Source organism: Ceratotherium simum, chromosome 27, assembly GCF_057802395.1.
Source record: "Ceratotherium simum simum isolate JZ-2026a chromosome 27, ASM5780239v1, whole genome shotgun sequence".
Classification (NCBI taxonomy): domain Eukaryota; kingdom Metazoa; phylum Chordata; class Mammalia; order Perissodactyla; family Rhinocerotidae; genus Ceratotherium; species Ceratotherium simum.
This window is the reverse complement of record NC_141926.1, coordinates 39,863,595-39,882,163: the sequence shown is the minus strand read 5'-3', so window position 1 is coordinate 39,882,163 and position 18,569 is coordinate 39,863,595. Positions and strand designations below refer to the sequence as shown.

General features: G+C 37.1%; 1 long non-coding RNA gene across 1 annotated transcript; it reads right to left on the bottom strand.

The window, feature by feature from the left end:
- Positions 1–1,263: 1,263 nt before the first annotated feature.
- On the bottom strand, positions 1,264–18,364 carry LOC147913481 (uncharacterized). The gene is made up of 3 exons (XR_015548754.1): positions 17,994–18,364; positions 12,027–12,332; positions 1,264–3,635 (listed from the first exon to the last, which is right to left on the bottom strand). It is a non-coding gene; the product is annotated as an uncharacterized LOC147913481 (long non-coding RNA).
- Between the last annotated feature and the right edge of the window lie 205 nt (positions 18,365–18,569).

Here is an 18,569-nt window from a genome sequence, read left to right as displayed (position 1 = left end):
GCTCTCTCCAATTAGTACCATGTGCTTCTCACTCTGTGCATTCAAAGCATTTTGCTTATACAGAGGTCTTGGATAGCTTATTCTTAGGTCATACCTTGTGTTAGGATCCTTGTGTTCATTATCATCTCTTGCTACAGTAAGCTGCAAAGTTTATTGAGTGCATGCACTGTCTTTTGTACTGTGTATCTCTTTGCTCTTAGTTTCCCTCTCTTTGTAATGGAGATAATATCTACCTTATGGGATTCTTTCCAAAATTAAAATGTATAATGAATGTGAAATAGATAATGAGTTATAGCCAATACTATTAGCAGTAGGTACAACATAAATGTTTGTTGAACTAAATAAAATTTTAGGGCTGTTAGATCTGCATGTAAAGATCTGATCCTTGTTATCATTAATTAAAAAAAAAAGGAAAAAGAAAGAAAGAGATTGTAAGGAGTCTGTGGAGAAACTCTTTTTCTCTTATGAAAGAAAACATGAACCTTTTGTTACTACATTTACAATACGATCTCAATAATAAATCTGTGTAAAATGGGATCACCAGACATGGTGAATTATTTTTTTATATATAAAGCATTATATTTTTTAGAGATGTTCAAGACTGTGGAGACTGTCTATATGAAGAGCTAGGAATCTCTGAAAACTGGCCTTCACTCCTCAAAGATGGCTCAGTGACAAGGTGTTTCTTGTGCCAGTTGTCAGTTTTCCTTAAACATATTTAAGCACAGTTAATTACAGAAGTTACCAGGGCTCTTATTACAGAAAAAGAGGAATCCAAATGATATGGGCTAAACCACAAAAGTTTATCAGGGATTAAATTGAAGTCAAATAGATACCAACATGAATACAGCTTTGGGCTCAGTGAAGGAATAGAGAGGGTTGGGTATACATTGGAAGTAGATGTATTCATGCATAATAATGTATTAATCCCAAGGAATCACTTACTTATTGATTATTAGTGGTTTACTATTAGATTATTAGTGGTTCCTAGGCTATCTCTGAAAGTGGATCATTTGACTTGTTCAGAAGCCAGGTCAAAAGCAAATTTTCTCAATTTAATGTATAGGGCTAATATTCTCTAAAACAATAAGAGTCTCAGTATAGTAGAGTTGATATTGTTTAAAATGTTGTAGGATAGCATGAACGTTTATTCATTATTCAATATACATTTAGGGAATGCTTCTTGGAAATTATTAATTTGTCTGAAAAAAGTGAACATCACGCTGAAGGATGATACTGATGATGGCAAGCACAATATTAATAATAACAATTTCATTTATTAGGCCTTTTCTATTTTCCAAACTCTATGCCAAGAGCTTCACATTGATCACATAGGATTGATCTTTGCTTAATTTGGTATACAATAGCAAAAGAAAATTGTTATTCCTTATTGCTTAGAATGAGGAAACTGAGGCTCAGAAATGGTAAGTGACTAACCCCAAGTAACCCATGCAGTAAGTGATGTGTTGGTTGGGAATTAAATTCAACCTCAACAGACTTTGAAGTCTGTCAAGTGTTTGAACCACTGTGGAATGAGGGACAATAAATAACAACTTGACCATAAGTTACTTCCTTGAAGGCGTATTTAGGGGTACAACTTGACATTTTTCTTCTTTATAAAAGTTTGGGGCTTTAATGAACAGTGAAAGCCAGTCTGGTGCAGAGGTTCAGCATGTAGACTCCAAGCCCTTCCTGCTTTTGGTTTTGAATCCTGCCCCCACAACTTGTTTGCTGCTTAATATTGGAAAAGTCTATTAGATTCTTGGTCTCAGTTTCTTATTTGTGAAATAGTGATAATAATAGTATTTACCTCATACTGGATTGTGGTAAAAACATTCTCTGTCTCTGTCTTGTCTCTGTCTCTGTCTTTGTCTCTCTCTACCTATATGTATACACAAGTGTCTTATATCTATGTGTGTATATATGTGTATGTATATATCTCTCTATATATATACATGTGTCATATATATGCATATCTATTTATCTATCATCTATCTATACATGTGTCTTAGAACAATTCTTGGTACATAGTAAGTACTGTGTACACGACAGATAAATCATCACCATCATTATCATCATCATCATTATATCTGAGTTTCCCTGATTCTGTTGCTTTTACCAATGAAGTCCTTCCGTATATCAACATTGTATAAACTACAGCAGTGGGACAGAAATAAAGTTGCTTGAGCCTTGTAGGAAAAAAGCAATATTTTTAAATATTTTAGCACTGTGTAACTTTTCTTTCCTTTTCTTCCAAGGACGTCTGAATTTTTAAATTTCCAAGTGAACTAAGTCATTAATACAAAGTGGTCAATGGAAAAATAACTATGTACGCTAACCTTTGTTATCCCCAAAAATACTTCTCCCTACTTGCTAACCTAAAAACAACCAAGCCCCCCGGCCTGATATCAACTAGTCCAAAGGCAAAGCAAATTCTCCTTTAATAGCATCAGCTTGTGCCACTAAATTGACTATGTTTCTCTTTCCCAAATAGCATGCGTAACTTCGAGAAAGTTGAAGGCATGCTGAAAAAAATAATGATGTGATAGGAATCATACCGAATGCTTTTATTGGTTTCTTAGTAAAAATCACTATTTGCCAAGTTTATAGAAGAAAATATTGCAACATAATTTTGGCATATTTCTTACATGCAAATTTTATTTCATTTTTCTTAGGATCAGAGAATAGTATACATCAGAGGTTTTAGAATATAGATTTAGTTCTCAGTTATCATATTTGTTCATTGTATTGTGGTTTATTTTAAAACTAGACACTATAATGAAAAGTCCCTTGGTTTAAGTGTGCTGATTAAAGAAAGGATCATTAATTTATTTTTAGTCATAACTTTCCAATAAGAAAGTAGAGAGGTATATTTGAAGCTGAAGGATAGATAAATACTAAAATCAGTTTACATCAGTTCACCACAAAAATTATCTTTTTCTAAAAATATTTAGACTAAGTTGCTTTCATTTTCAAAGCTCTAATGTGCTAGTTCGGGGTATCTTGACTACTGAGCAGTTAAATTCACAGAAATATTTTACACCATTCCAACATAATTACATAGCTGATTATAATAAGACATCACAGCCGCTGAAACCCAGCACTACTTAAACATTGTCATTCCTCAATTTCTTAATAGAAAAAAGAGTACCTTGTTATGTGGTAATCATAAATTAGTTTCTTGCCATCTGTATTGCTAAATTTAATTTTTTGTTTCAAGACTGACTCTACTTTTACAACAAAAGAAATAGTACATATTCTTTTAGTTAATTACTGGAAAACAAAGTGATTTCTTTCTTGAATATCACACTTTTGTTTTTTCTTGAATATCACAACATTTGCTTAATGAGATTTAGATTTTTTTGGAGAGTGTTGTTAGTCTAGCATGAAAACAGGTTTCTGGTGTCTCTGAAGCTGCAATATCAACCGGAGATGAAGTGTGTGAAATTCCCCTCCTCCTTCCGTGTAATCCTCGGATTCCTGGACTTCGTCACATTGTTGCGACAGATGCGTGCAGTCCTTTAGGCTCTGCTGTCCCATTTTGTCTAATTGGTCCCAATATTGCAGCTATCAGATATGTTTCCTCTTATTGCCATTTGATCCCATTTACAAGAGATATCAGTCATCATTTCCACCTGGTAACATAAAAAGTGTATCTTTTTAAGACTAGTCTTTTTTGGACAAGCTAGTTATTTCTCCTGTAAAATGTCTTTCTGCTCTGCTGTCCTGTGGGAAACACAAATCTATTTTCTTGGTGAGGGGTCTCCTCTAAGATACAGGCTATTGGCTTAGAATAGTTTCCATGTGCAGGGGATTATTCAGGAGGTGAAGATGGGCATATTTTGTGGAAGAGATAATAAACGTTTATTATAAACGCAACAACACAGAGAGATACACACAGAGACACACATGAGAGCATGCACATGCACACATGGACACAAGACTATTGATGTCCGTTTGGGTACCTGGGCCTACAGGGTGATCTGGAATAATGGCTTCAGTTTAGCCCTCTGATCTAATGACAGGTGCACACTTGCTCTGTTCACCTCGGTGATCTATAAACTCATCAAGGAAGTTTTCCATTTGCTGTTCTTGGGTTGACATGGAAAATTCCAAAGATTTAAAAAGAAACAAGCTACTAGGGGCTGGGATTCTGTCTAAATAGGGCAAACTCCAGACAATTTTCAATTTTATGTTGATAAGAAAAACCTATTAATAAGGCTCTTTACAGTTTACAATGTTTTCTGTTTTGAGGTTTTTTTTTTTTTTTTGTACAGTATCTTTTAACTTTTGATAGCCATCACAAAGTTGTGAGTCAAGGAGAGCTGTGATAGTTTCCATGAAGAAATTGGGACCCAATGTGGTTAAATAAACAGCAACAGGTCATACAGCATTAATGGCAGAACCAACAAGCATCCAGGTCTCTGACTCCTTAATCAATAATCTTCAAATTGTACCATTAACAAACACCGATGATTAGAATAAGGGAAGGATTCTGTCTCTCTCTCTTAGTACCTGTAATCTTCCACTGGGCATCCATGGTCTCCCGCTATGGCCTCAGTGTCTCATTGGTTTGACTTTTTTCACAAACAGCTAAGATGGCTTGGTTCATTCATTTATCCTCTAATTTACTCAACAAATACGTAAATGGACTGAGCTAGGGATTGATTATCTCCATACACAATAAGAGGAAGTCTTTCATCTAAATTTATGGATTTTTATTGACTTATGAATAAGTTACATATTAATTGAAGTTGTCAATTTATTTGTCCATCTAGGCAATCTAAAGGAAAATATGGATACTAGGAGGATTGTAATAGAATTGAGGTTTTATATTGACCCCCTAAATCAGTTGTTACACTCCCACAATAAGAAAAATAACTTTTGAGTTATATAGTTATCTCTGTTGTTTTGGACATAATAATCGCTCTGATGAATGTTCCACTTTGAAAACAGAAGCAACTTACAAAAATAATGAAAATGCAAAAATATGAACACAGCAGTACTTTGCCTCTCTTTTTAAAGAGAACTGTGTTATAGTGCTGCTGCTTTCAGCAAGAAACAGTCTGTTCTATGGCCATGATGTGGCTCCCTGATACACAAGCAGCTAAGAGCATCCAAATGGCATAATAGGAATACAATTATGGCTCTCAGAGAGCCTGTTCCATCAATAGTCAGATCTGAATTGTACCAATTGAAGAAGTAATATGAGCACTTTTTTTGGTAATTTAAATACATGTGTTTTCTACTCATTTCTGGACAATAATGGTTTCAGATTTGTTCCTTAATTCAGTCATTCTTATAGAATTTTTAGTGGTATATTGACTTATATTAATAAAAGAACAGTATAAAAAAAAAATAAAAGAAATTTGCCTTTGCCCAAAAAACACTGGACTATCATAAACCACTAGACCTGTATGCAGGCATGACTATGTAAGCATTTTGGGAAGCAAGAAAACAAAACAAATCAAAGTGTTTACCATTTGAAAAACAAATCTGGTACTTAAAAATAAACAAATTTTGTCTTTATTCTTCACACTTTTATCTCTCTGGGCAGATGCCCTTTTAAAAATGTTGAAAAGTAAAAGAAAATACAATATATTTAAAAACATTAAAAATAAATTATATTGTTTGTATAAAACACTTTGAAAATTGACATTTCCAGCCATGTACTTTTGATTTTAGACTTAAAGGAAGTAATTTGCTAAAGCATGGATTCTAAATCGATTATATATAAACTTAGGAATCAATTATTAAAATATATGTATATTAAAGGAATAAATGTGACACACATACTACAGTGCCAACAAAAAATAACTTTACCAAAGACTATTGTACGGTGGCGACTATTTAGTCTGTCATCTGGCCCTGTTACTAGTCAAGTAAACTGGGCAGATTCTTTAACATCTCTAGGCCTAGTGTAGTAGAAATGATAGTTAAAATACCTACTTCTTAGGGTTATTGTGAGGGTTATGTGTAATAAAATAATTGTTAAATGGTATTAATAGGCAGAATTGTTTTAAGAAAAACTGCTTATAACTATAAGGCATCATACATAGAAATCATTAATGATATTTTAAAAAATGGAAAATTCAACATGTAAATTAACATTTCCACGAAGAGAACAACAGCAAGTACAAACTTAAGTTCTTTAAGATTTAACCAAAGACTTCCACGGTGCTTTCATTAAAAGAAAACAGTGACTACAGCTTTTGGCACACTGGGGAGCTAGCATACCTATCAAAAATCCTTGGAGATCTGTGAAAGGAAAATATTTTCTGCTGTTTTCAATGAGTATATTCGTCACTCTAACAGTTTTAAAAATAACCTCTAAATGCTAAGCAGGAACAGTTAAGTACATTCAGTCATTTTTCCATTCAACAAATATTTTTTAACTGCCTACTATGTGTCAGAAATTGTGCTAGACTCAGGATGAAAAACAGATGGTCCAGCCTCAGGGAATGTACAATGTTCTCACAAAGCACTGTCAAGATAGTATCTCAAAAGTTCCTGCTCTTTCACATCCACACCTAACATCAAATCTTTTCAGATCTCCATAGAGGTTATAACTTTTATATTTATTGATTCACTGACCAAATGCTAGAACTAAACAATGTCTGAAAAAAACTGTTCACTTCTGAAGAGACCATAAGGAGGACCCATTTGAGGATCTAGCTATAATGCTTTTCAAATAGGAATTTCTTGAATTTGTACTTTAAAGAGTCGAAACCTTGCACAGTCAGAGCAGAAAAATCATACCATGTAATAGCATTTAAGTAAAATGTGCTAGTCATTTCACACACACGAGAAGTTAGCAAGCATGTTTTGCTGATACGTTACGTTTTTAATTCCACAAGAAAGCTCCGTTAAACAAATTATAAGAAAAAGCCATTTTTTTTTTAAATCACCATTTACCTCTTTTATTATTATTATTTTCTTTTTTGTGAGGAAGATCGGCCCTGAGCTAATATCTGCCAATCCTCCTCTTTTTTTGCTGAGGAAGACTGGCCCTGGGCTAACATCCATGCCCATCTTCCTCTACTTTATGTGGGACGCCGCCACAGCATGGCTTGCCAAGTGGTGGGGGGGTGTGAGCCTGGGATCTGAACCGGCGAACCCCAGGTCGCCGCAGCGGAGTGCACGCACATAACCTCTTGCGCCACCAGGCCGGCCCCCAAGATAAAAGCCATTTTGAAAAATTTTATCTTAATATTTACGTCTTATTGCATTTAAGAAATATTTCCATGGTCCATAAGTATTAATGTAAAAGTTTTATCACACCTTTAAGTAATTTTTTAAATCATCTTGGAAATTTCCTAAAGTGAAATTTGCTGTATATATAATAGTATGTGTTTCATATATCCATGAGGTCAAAATTCACTTAAGTACTATAACCAGTTGTAGATATAAGAAAAGCAGTTATTGTTATTTTTTATTTATTTATTTTTTTGGTGAGGCAGATTGGCCCTGAGCTAACATCTATTGCCAATCTTCCTCCTTTTGCTTGAAGAAGATTGTTGCTGAGCTAACATCTGTGCCAATCTTCCTCTACTTTGTATGTGGGACACCACTACAGCATGACTTGATGAGCGATGTGTAGGTCCACACTCAGGATCCGAACCCACGAACTCCGGGCCACCAAAGTGGAGCGCATGAACTTAACCACTACACCACTGGGACGGCCCCTGCAGTATTGTTTTGACATCAGATTTTTACTTTTCTTAGCAGTGTTTCAGTCACTTAATAGTCCATGTTGTTGAACATCAAAATACGTAAAATGCTTCTAGCTTTAAAAGATGTTTTTCCCCCCTTTCTGGAATATCTTCATGAGGTCACTGAAGGTAGAACATTAATTTAGAAAAAAGAAATTCCAAAATGTAATTTGACTCACTTTTTCCTTCTAGAAGCTCCTCAAAACAATATAAACTTAAAAGGAAAATTATATTTTAAAATCGAATAATAACAATATTTCTCCTAATATATATAATAATATATAATACATATTTACATATATACATCCTTGCATATACATACACATGCAGAAATGTATATATGTACATATATTTTATACAGAAATATGTATATATATGTGTGTATATATACATTTCTGTATATATACAGTCATATGCTACATAGTGAAGTTTCAGTCAACAACAGACCACACATACCAAGGTGGTCCCATAAGATTAGTGCCATATAGCCTAGATGTGTAGTAGGCTATGCCATCTAGCTTTGTGTAAGTACACTCTACGATGTTCACACAATGATGAAATCACCTAATGATGCGTTTTTCAGAACGCATATCCCCATAGTTAAGCAAGACATGACTGTACATATATATATATATGTATACACATGCATATATATTTACATATTTCTATCTAAATGATACTCATATATTGCACATGGGAAATGATGAAGAGGAGTGTCCATCACCAAAAGAGGTTATGATTAGATATTCCTAGTGGTCTAATGTGTTGAGTTCAGCATAAATGAAGTTCATAGACTTGAAAACTACATAATGACTCACACCAAGCAATGTTGAATGTTTGGCTGTGTTTTGACACATCTTAAGGCTACTGAATTTTTACAAATAGTTTCTAAATCTAATATAGAGAGAAAGAACAATACAGCAGATAAGGACCAGACAAGCTAAAGAGCCTGATTGAAAATCTCGACTCTGCCATTTACTGGCTTTGTGACCTTCTCTGGGTTAGAATCCCCATCTATAATTGAGGATGACTTATAAGTGGTTATTAATTAATTGTATGACTAATTTGAGACTGTGGATGCCAAAAGGGAAGATGGCCAGCAGACACACCCAATTCAAAGAGAACAGGTTGTTGTTATGTTCTCTTAACTTCCTGGCCAAGGTCAGGCTTGAGAGACATATTTTAAAGAGTGAATGAGACTATTCCGTGAGACCAGCACAAGGAGAGTGGAAAGTAGTTTCCTTTTAAATTTATTTCAACTGGCAGTGTCTTGGGCCAGTTGCGGAGTAACTTTTATACGTTAAATGAGCAAAAATTCAAGGGGAATTTTTGTTTTCCAACTCATGTAGACATATATCTTCCAAGTCTTATTAGAAGTTAGGTCTGAAAGATCCTATTTAATTAATATAAGCTCTAGTCATGCCTAGTGTCAGAGGGTCTTCAAATGGATAAAATAAAAGGAATCTGAAGCAAGTATATTGTATCCATGTTAGTAGTACACATAGCTATCTTCAGAGTTGCCTGAAGATACAGAAATAAAAATCCCTGTTAAATCTCAAGTGAATTCAGGAAAAGTATAAATCTTGCTGTCCACACAAACCAGAATTTGGATAAATCACAGAACTGCTGTAGTGGAGCCAATACTGTTCTAGAATTTTACATGTTCTTGTTGAAGATATCTGTCAAGAGTTTAGCTAAGGTACTCCATGGTATTGCTGCCTCCACATCTGTTTTGTTTAGCTAAACAGACTGCGGGGACCTTAAACTGGCACTGGCCCCTCACGCAAGTGCATGCCCTGGCTGATAGCCCGTAGAGTCACAAGCAAATCTAAGTGACTTCCCCAACAGCCATTGTGATCAAGTCTCCTCTGCCTCTCTGTGCCTTTTCGTTATGCTCCCCTTAGATAAGACCCCCTTGTGGCTTACCAAAACCCTGCTCTTTTGGTCTGAATTGAGCAATCCAGCCTTAGCCCGGAAACCCCAAATCACTTCACCCAGGAACTGTAATAAAGGCGTGTGCCCCAGGTCTTGCCTCTCTCTCTGCCTGCCTTCACCTCTCTGTATGACCCCTTGAGGTGTGCCGTGTGCTTCCTCCAAGACCTGCGAGTCATAAACTTCTCTATTTCATTTTTTCTTGTGATCTCTTGTTGAACCGTGGCTTACCATCCAGTCCTGTGCTCCACTTAACAAATGTTAATTAATAATGTCATAACAATATCATAGTAAAAGTTTGGCAATTTACATATAAGCAAAGCACTTTTACATAGAAAATAAAATTAATTTAATAAATTAAACTCATAGCTACCACTAGATCCCAATTATTATAAGTCCTTAATAGTTCCCCAAATTAAGGATTTCCATGGCTATAGCAGATATTCTAAATGACCTTGTCTATCCTATTAAAGTAGACCTAGTGAATGAAAGTGAATAAAAATGTACCACAATTAGGGAGAACACTAGGATGGTTTCACTGCTACTGTAGGTGAAACTGGTTGCATGAGTAGTTTGCTTGGAACTTGGAGTTTCTGTCAAAGGAGACCTCAGAAGCAGAGACCATACTGATCGGACTAACAGCTCAGAGCTGCCAAAAGAATGGTTTGCAAATTTATTCTCAAGCAGATACAATGCAGCCTTTAAGTCAAATAGGGACATCATAATTTCGATATTGTATAGATATCTCCGTTTTACAGTTTTTTTCAATGGGAATTTAAAAGTAAAGGGGATCATTATGTCACAATGAATGGTTATTGTATCTTTTATGTAAGAATTAAAAGTCAATATTGAGATGAAAATAAACCATCTAAACCATTTCTAAAAGAAATACCAATAGTGCATTAACTTTTGCTGCATTTCACAGATTCATGTCACCACCCTCAATATATAAATAAATAATGTTTCTCAGACTGGGTCTTAATTTATGAGTTCTAGAGTACACAATCAGGAAAATGACATATTTTCATGACACCTATATCATTTTAGGTTTGATTCAAAAACTACACACACACACACACACACACAAATACAACAAATCCTCTAGAACTATCCAAATATTTTAGGTGAATTTGATGATAGGCATTGAATTTGAGTATATTTTGTCATTTTTTTAACGGATAGTGTGGCACATTAAAGATAGCTGCAAACTCTGTGGCTTCACTCCCATGAAGAAGTGGAGCCCATGTCACCCCCTTGAATCTGGGTAAGCACTGTCACTGCTCTGATCAATACACACAACCACAATGATGCTGTGGGCAGGTGCTGGGTCGGGACCCTAAGAGGCTAGGAACATCTACTTCTCTTTCTCCATACCCTCTCGTGGGCAGCTCTGAGCCGCCGCATACGAATTCTGACTCCCCTGAGACCACCGTGCTGCCTGGCACCTATGGGCACCCTCCCTGGCAGCGCCTGACCCAGCTCAGCCTTTCAGTCATCCTCGCTAAGGCTCCAGATGTGTGGGTGAAGCCGCCCTGGGCCTTCCAGACCAGCCCATCCTGCCGCTGAATTTCAAGGCGGCCTTAGTCAAAACCACATGGAACAGAATAGGCCAGCTGAGCTCTGCCTGAATCCTGGACCCAGAAGATCATGAGATGTAATGAATTAAAGATGTGTTCTAAATATCTCCCACTGCTTTATTTAAGTCATATTTTCTATACAAATGAAGCCAATAGAAGTGTTTCTGTCATTCTCAGCTATATATAGCTAAGGGATCTGATATGGTTTCCCGTGATAAATAGAAGAGAATTCCTCCATTTATTTCCTAAAATTTGCCAGCAGCTTTGATTCCTCCTCAATTTTAGAATAATAAAAATGTTAAAGAACTCTCAAAAAAAAAAAAAAAAGCACGAAACATACAGAATAAAAGATGGGACCCTGCTCAAACGCCACCTCCCCAGAGAGGCCTTCCCTGGCCACCCTGCTTGCACGTCCCTCACTCGTCTCCTCACGTCGCTTAATTTCTCTTCATTACACTTATTGGCAGTGCACAGAGGGCACAGTCTGCTCGCTGTGAGACAAAAGCCAACTGTCAAGAGGCAAGATGGTGGAAAAGAAAGGGCAGTTTATTACAGCTTGCTAGTGAGGGGGAAGATGGCCAACTCATGTCTCAAAGAACCATCGTAAGGGGCACAAAATCTTACAGCAGTTATACAGGCCGGTGGGTTATAGGGGAGGGGTTAGGAATGTTGACTCTCAGCTGTTACAGACTGGGAGTGCCACGCCAGATCTTTCAGTTTTCACTGATGATGGCTATCAGCATAGACTCTGTTGGGGAGTCATCACATTCCTAAGGAACTCAAAAGAACAAAGTCATCATCTTACCGCAGCTGGGAAGTGCGTGCACAAGCAGGGGTTGTAAAATCTACAGAGCAGTTAGATCTCCTGGAGGGTGCATAACCAGCTGGGTTAGTTTGTCAGAGGTCATTCAAAGTTACGATAGTGCTTCTTTTCTACAATGCCTTCCCTCATGTCAACCTTGTCTTGAGCTGGTATCAATTCTCCCCTTTTGCTGTTGGATCCTTCAATCTTGAGGGATGTCTTGCTGTCTCATCTTATTGAACCAGTCTCTTAGTAAGATGGTGATGCAGGTGGGCTCCCAAAGTTAGGCCTACATTGTGGAAGCCAGAACTAGGTAATTAACAAGACAAAAAGAAAAACAAAGTTAATGGTGGAAGCCAATTATAAACCAGTTTCTGAGTCCAGGGGGCAGCCAGTCAAAAAGATTTCTAGATGTCAGAGTCAAAGCATCTTTTGCAGTTTTAAACGTCTCTGATGATGTCATCAGGTATTCAGGTACCTTTCTGAGTGGCTCACACAGAAACAGACATGAATCTCTCTTAAGTTTATATCAGGTCCACCAGTTTCAGTTTGCAAGGCTTCAGGAAAAAAAAGGCAGGTTCAGTTCTCACTGATTCCAAATGAAAATGATGGAAAAAAATTGAAAACATTAGTTTGGAGATTTGTAGTCAGATATTTCAGGAGACTAGAATAATTCAGGATCCAGTCCAGTTAACATATATAAAACAGAAACTTCAAAGAAAATTATCAGAGCTAACATCTAGTATCCATGAACGTGTACTATAGTTTCTATTGAAACATATGTTTCCCTCTAAAATCACCCTCATTTTATAAAAGATAGCCAAATTAAAACTAATTAGTTTGCAAAATAAGTTTAGTTACAATAAACTTGGCCCAATTATTTACATAAGTACGGCAAGAATAGCAATTGATCATATAGGCTCTTTTAAATCTGCTTTGCTGGAACTCTTTATAAGGAATTTCGGATTGAACTTTAAAGGCCTCTCAAGGCCAGGAAAGCCAAGCCAAAGACTTTGTCATCAGCCTTTGCCTGCAATACCTACAGATTTGAGTGAATTCCTCTCTTCTCGAGGTGCCCCAAAATATTTCGAGGTTCCTTGCACCAGCCAGGTAAGTGACATTCCTTACTCATCCGGGTAAGTGTTGCTTGGAATGCTGTATATAAGGTACCAGCCCAATATTTCCACATGGCTTTATTCCATAAAGTCCAATCTTTGTCTCTCAAAAGCTGTCTTGTCATATCTGAGTCTGTGTATTTTTCTTAAATATAATAAATTCCAGTCAAAGCTTTCGTAATATAACCAATGTTTCCAATTGTATCCTGTTATAAGGAGAACAGATTCTTATTGAACTTATGCAAATAACTATATTGCCGTGAAAATAATTCTCACTCACTAAGAGTTTCCAAATCCTGGAGGAATCAGGTAGGTTGAAAAAGATAAATGTTTCAATTCTGCTTACAAAGGTATAATTTGCCAAATTGCCACAAGTCATAGCTAGCTCAGGAGAAAAGAGAAAAAGTTTTCCTTAAATCTGAAAAAAACAAAACATTAAAAAAATCAGCAATATTTCAAACAAAAGTCATAAAAATTATAATCATCCCCATCAGTTCATTCAGTCCAGTGTAGTTGATTCTTGATCTTAATCTTCTGTTAGCAATTTCATGAAGTCAGCAGTTTCTCTGTTAGAGTTCTGTTATTTCTTACCCAGTTCAGTTTTATAATCCAAAAGTGTATCAGAAACCTGTATTCTAGAGTAAGCGCCAGAGTCCTTTCCATTAATGTCTCTGAAGATGAAACATATTTTGCAAAAGCATCGAACAATAACTGTCTGTAAACAACAAGACCCCAAAATGGCAATTGACAAAGAAATTTGGTTAATTTTGTGACATACAATACTTTAAAATAATAACCAGAACTAGACTGATAACCAGGACAGATCAGAATTTCCGTAATGTTATACAATTTTAAAGCACCTATATCAATATCATTCACCCACACAATATCACCTAAGGTTTATCCTTACTTATTTGACAATGCTTCCCATGTAATTTAACATACGAATAAGCCTAATAAGTTTAGTGTCTTCCTCCTTACAGGAAGAGAGCAAATTTCTTTGAGAAGTTCCAGGGGCTCTTTGGAAATTCTCAAAGAAAAAAGTTGAAAGAAAGACTTTATTTAAGATATGAATTTTGGGGAGCTTGTCAAAAATATCAAAAGATTTTACAACACTTGATCAAATAGGAAATAATGCTCACTGTAAAACAATGCTCTGTTATCCATTTAAACAGTCAAGGGCAAACAGAGAGTTAAAATAGTCAAAAAACCTTAATAGAGAGACCTCAGTCCTTTTGAACATAGTAAATTATTTCAACACAGTTTCTTTGTCTTTTAGGTAGACTTACTCAAAGGTAAAGAAAAAATTATAAAATTGCTTTATCAAGTCCAAGAAACTTATCCATTTAAGAGAAAGAAGACCGAATTTTAATTTTGTACCAGCTTACTTTGAATATTAAAACTTATTTACTTAATTAAATTTACTTTAATCTTAGCCAACTTGACCATGTATAAAACTCTTTTTCCAGAGTTCCTCTTCCACAAAACTTTTATAACTTTCTTTTTACATTCAGAATTTGTCCCATGCCTTCCTTTCTTCTCTTCTAGTATTTTGGGACAAATTTATCTTTCGTAACCAACCAAACAAAATATTTCCATTCTTTGTACCTTCTTTACTATATACGTCTTACTTTCCTTGTGTACAGAGCTGTTTTCCTGATTAATTTTTAGTAGCTTTAATCACATATATTAATTAGAATTTTTCACCCTTATAGACTTTGACTTCTAAGTAAAAATTAAGTAAAGAGTTATAAACTTTCTTTTATATTAGCATTCTGTGGCTTGGCAAATTTATTTCTTGGCAAATTATTGGCAAACACTTTTCATAATTTCTGGAAACAAGTTACTTTATAGTACACAAGGCATGTTTACTAATAGAACCAAAACACCTTTTAGTTTTTCTGTAATAAGTGTAAAGTAGATAAACTTAGATATGTTTAGCAATAATGTTTCAGTACTTTATGTTATTTGAAAATTATTGTACCTAAAAACTCTTACTCACTTTCATCTATCTAAACCATTTGTTTCCAACAATTGTCAATCAAACCAACAAACTTAAACCAGCTTTCATTTACCAAAGATTAATTTATATCATGTTAACTTGAAAGACATCTGGATTAACTGCATTTAGAAATAATTTTTGTAAGTGCTTACTTCAAGTTAATTGAATAGAGCTCTTAATTTTGACCATACCATCCGGAGGTAAAATATCACACATATGTAACATACATATAGACACACATACATAGAGACTGCACAGCTATTACTGCCATGAATCAGGTACAAGTCTCCCTAGTTATGAATCCAAATTTTTGTTTTAAGCCTTTTCACTAATATTTGTGAAGAAGACACTCGAGATGCTAGATTTTTGGCCAGGCACGCTCCTATGGATGTTTTTTGGCCTTTTCACTCTTTTTTTCCTTCAGTCGTAGGAATTGATGATGAGCTAAATAACACTTCCCAGAGAGGCAAGGCGATAATCCTTTCTGAGATAAAGGAACTAGGTGGAATTTGAACTGCCTCTAGAGCTGCTTTTCCAGTCTTACAAGGATTTTTTTAAAGGACAATTGCTCTTAATTTTTCAGAAATTGGGTTGTAACTGAAATGACATTATAGATTGATCTACCTGTCCAACTATATCACAAAGGTGCAGAGAAACCACTCAAGTTTTCTCCAAGATGGAGTTTCTGGGGGATATTTGCCTAGTCAGTTTTTAATGTCCCAATATCTACAAGCATTTATAGCTTAACTGTGGATGCTAGAGGCTTCCCCAAAAGAGAGTGCAAAAGGAGTAACCCATACAAGATCCAGAAAGTTCATTCCTAAAGAAATAGCCCAAGAAAGCAAAGGGTTCTGCTGCATAGGTGGTAGTGCACTAACAAACAAGAAAGATTGAGAAGACAAAGGTCCCCGATGGACTGGGACCCTTCATGACCAAAGAGGTCACAAAGCCCAGCTCTCAAGACAAAAAAAGTAAAAAAAACACCTCATCTTATATGCACATTAACAGCTTTAGCTATGCTTTGGGTCTCTTGGAGCCAGACTAATACCTCGCTGGGAAGTGCCACGGGCTTGGGGAACTGCTCGACCTGTGCTCACCAATATTGCAGCTCTTTTGGTTTCCAAGATGCCTTGTTAGCAATAGCCTCCACGTTATGCGCATAGTCCATAGGCAGGCCCTACGGTAAAGTCTACTGCGGGCCTGCCCAGACAACAGGCTTGTGGAGGTGCCTGTGTCTTGCTCTATGGGGTTTCCTTTATGACAAATGACACAAAAAACAGAAACAAGGACAAAGAGCGACCGTCTCTGGGAGGAGAAGGATCAATAAACCAATAAGTACTTAGTAGCTCCTACTGCTTACTTGTAGCTGAAAGTCGCCCAATTCAGGAGAACGCAGCCTAAGGGGTTTCAGGTAGGGATCAAATTAGCATTTCCCATTGTTTCAGAATTTAGACACGACTGGTCAAAAGTATATTTATGCTGCAGCTAGAATCAGATCATGAAAATTTAATGCATCCCTTAAATCAAGACCCTTACAATGAAGGCCCAGCCAAGGCTGTCTTCAAATAGCCAATGTAATTCCCCTGAGGCTGACGGCAGTTTGGTAGGACTCTTAGCCACAAACAGGAGCGCAACCAGCATTTTTGTCTGACTATCTCTGACCGCAAAATGAGGTGAACCTTATTTTCCTCCGATCGTATTTTGGGATCCCCCCACAACCTGACAATTATCAAGCCAAGTCCTCAGGACACAAAACAGGCTTGGTAAGACTCTGCTGTTTTCTGTAAACATTTACACCTTCCGGAAACTTTTGGTCAAAAGGTGGAGCCCTTGACTCTTTTAAAGATTAAAGATTTTTCCTTGTTCCTTGGTTTGGAGGCTCAAAAAGAGCCCAAAATGGCCACTGTAATTTTAAATTATCCTGGGTTATCTTGCCAGCTGTTTAGAGTTATTTCCATATTAGGGGGGGCTTTTATCAAGGTGGCCGCAACAAACAAGGTCTGATAGCCAGCTAGTGGGAGCAGCTCCCCCAAGAATAATCAAGGGGTCAGCTCTTTCCCTTATGTGTCCCAGCGCCCACAAAGTTCAGGTGATTTAAGCCCCAGACGAGCTGCCGCTGCTGACCGCCTCACCATGAACAATGAGGGCCCAGTAAAATATATTCTTCAGGAGGGGTCCTTATGAGGCTGTTGCACATCATGGGCAGACGCCCCGACACCTCTGTAAAGTCCCCAGTCACCCGGGAACATCCTGAAGGACCAGAGGGAACAGTGCCTCTTTTCTTCAGAGTCAGAAGACTCTCATAAGATTAGTCTAAAAGGCAGTTTGTTATAGTCACTGAGAAATTCAGTCCCCAAGCAGCCAATCTTAACAAATAACACAGTCAAACACAGACAAACATGAACAGATACAGAAATCCAATCTCTGGCACTCAAACCCAGGGTACTCTAGGACCCTACCCCAGAGTTCAGGACGCTAACCTGATCCTTTTGAGTGCCCTAGTGTCTGTAACCTTTATGTTCTCTCCCACAATCTTAGCCTTGGGACTTTAACCCAGTAACCAAATCTCACCAGTGGGGCCTCCAACCCACAATGCTGACAAGATATTAGACAATTTTAGGCACAGGTGCTTTTTAACGAGGTCACTCACCCAAATCCAAAAGAAGTCTGAATCTGGAGCTCTTTACAGACACAGACACAGACACAGACAGACTAGACACCGGTTCCTAGATTCCAGGTAAAGTCCTATTCCTCTTCCCACTCTGGCAGGGCACCCTATTTACCTTCTCAAAGAAGGGACCACAGATAGAGGTGAAGGCAAGTTCTCAGTGGCACACCACTGAGGCGACTTACCCTACTCCAGATGTGAGCCTGTAGACCCATCAGAGGTAGCCATTTCTCTTTCCACCATAGGGAGCATTAGGAGGCAGCCAGTATCAGCACAGGAGAGCAGGTAGGGCAGTTCCCCGAGACAAAGAGAGACTTGACAGCCACTAGGGACTAACCCGACGGGTCCCTGTCCGAGGTCGGCTGGCCACAAGCAAGACTTAATGTCCCACCAGAGTTGTCAGATTTCTGTTATCACACAAAGGGCATGATCTGCTCGCTGTGAGACAAAAGCCAACAGTCAAGAGGCAAGATGGTGGAAAAGAAAGGGCAGTTTATTACAGCTTGCTAGCAAGGGGGAAGATGGCTGACTAACATCTCAAAGAACCACCTTAAGGGGGCACAAAATCTTACAGCAGTTATATAGGCCATTGGGTTATGGGAGAGGGGGTTAGGAATGTTGACCCTCAGCTGTTACAGACTGGGAGTTGCCACACCAGATCTTTCAGTTGTCATTGATGATGGCTATCAGCATAGACTCTCTGTTGGGGAGTCATCACATTCCTAAGGAACTCAACAGAACAAAGTTATCATCTTATCACA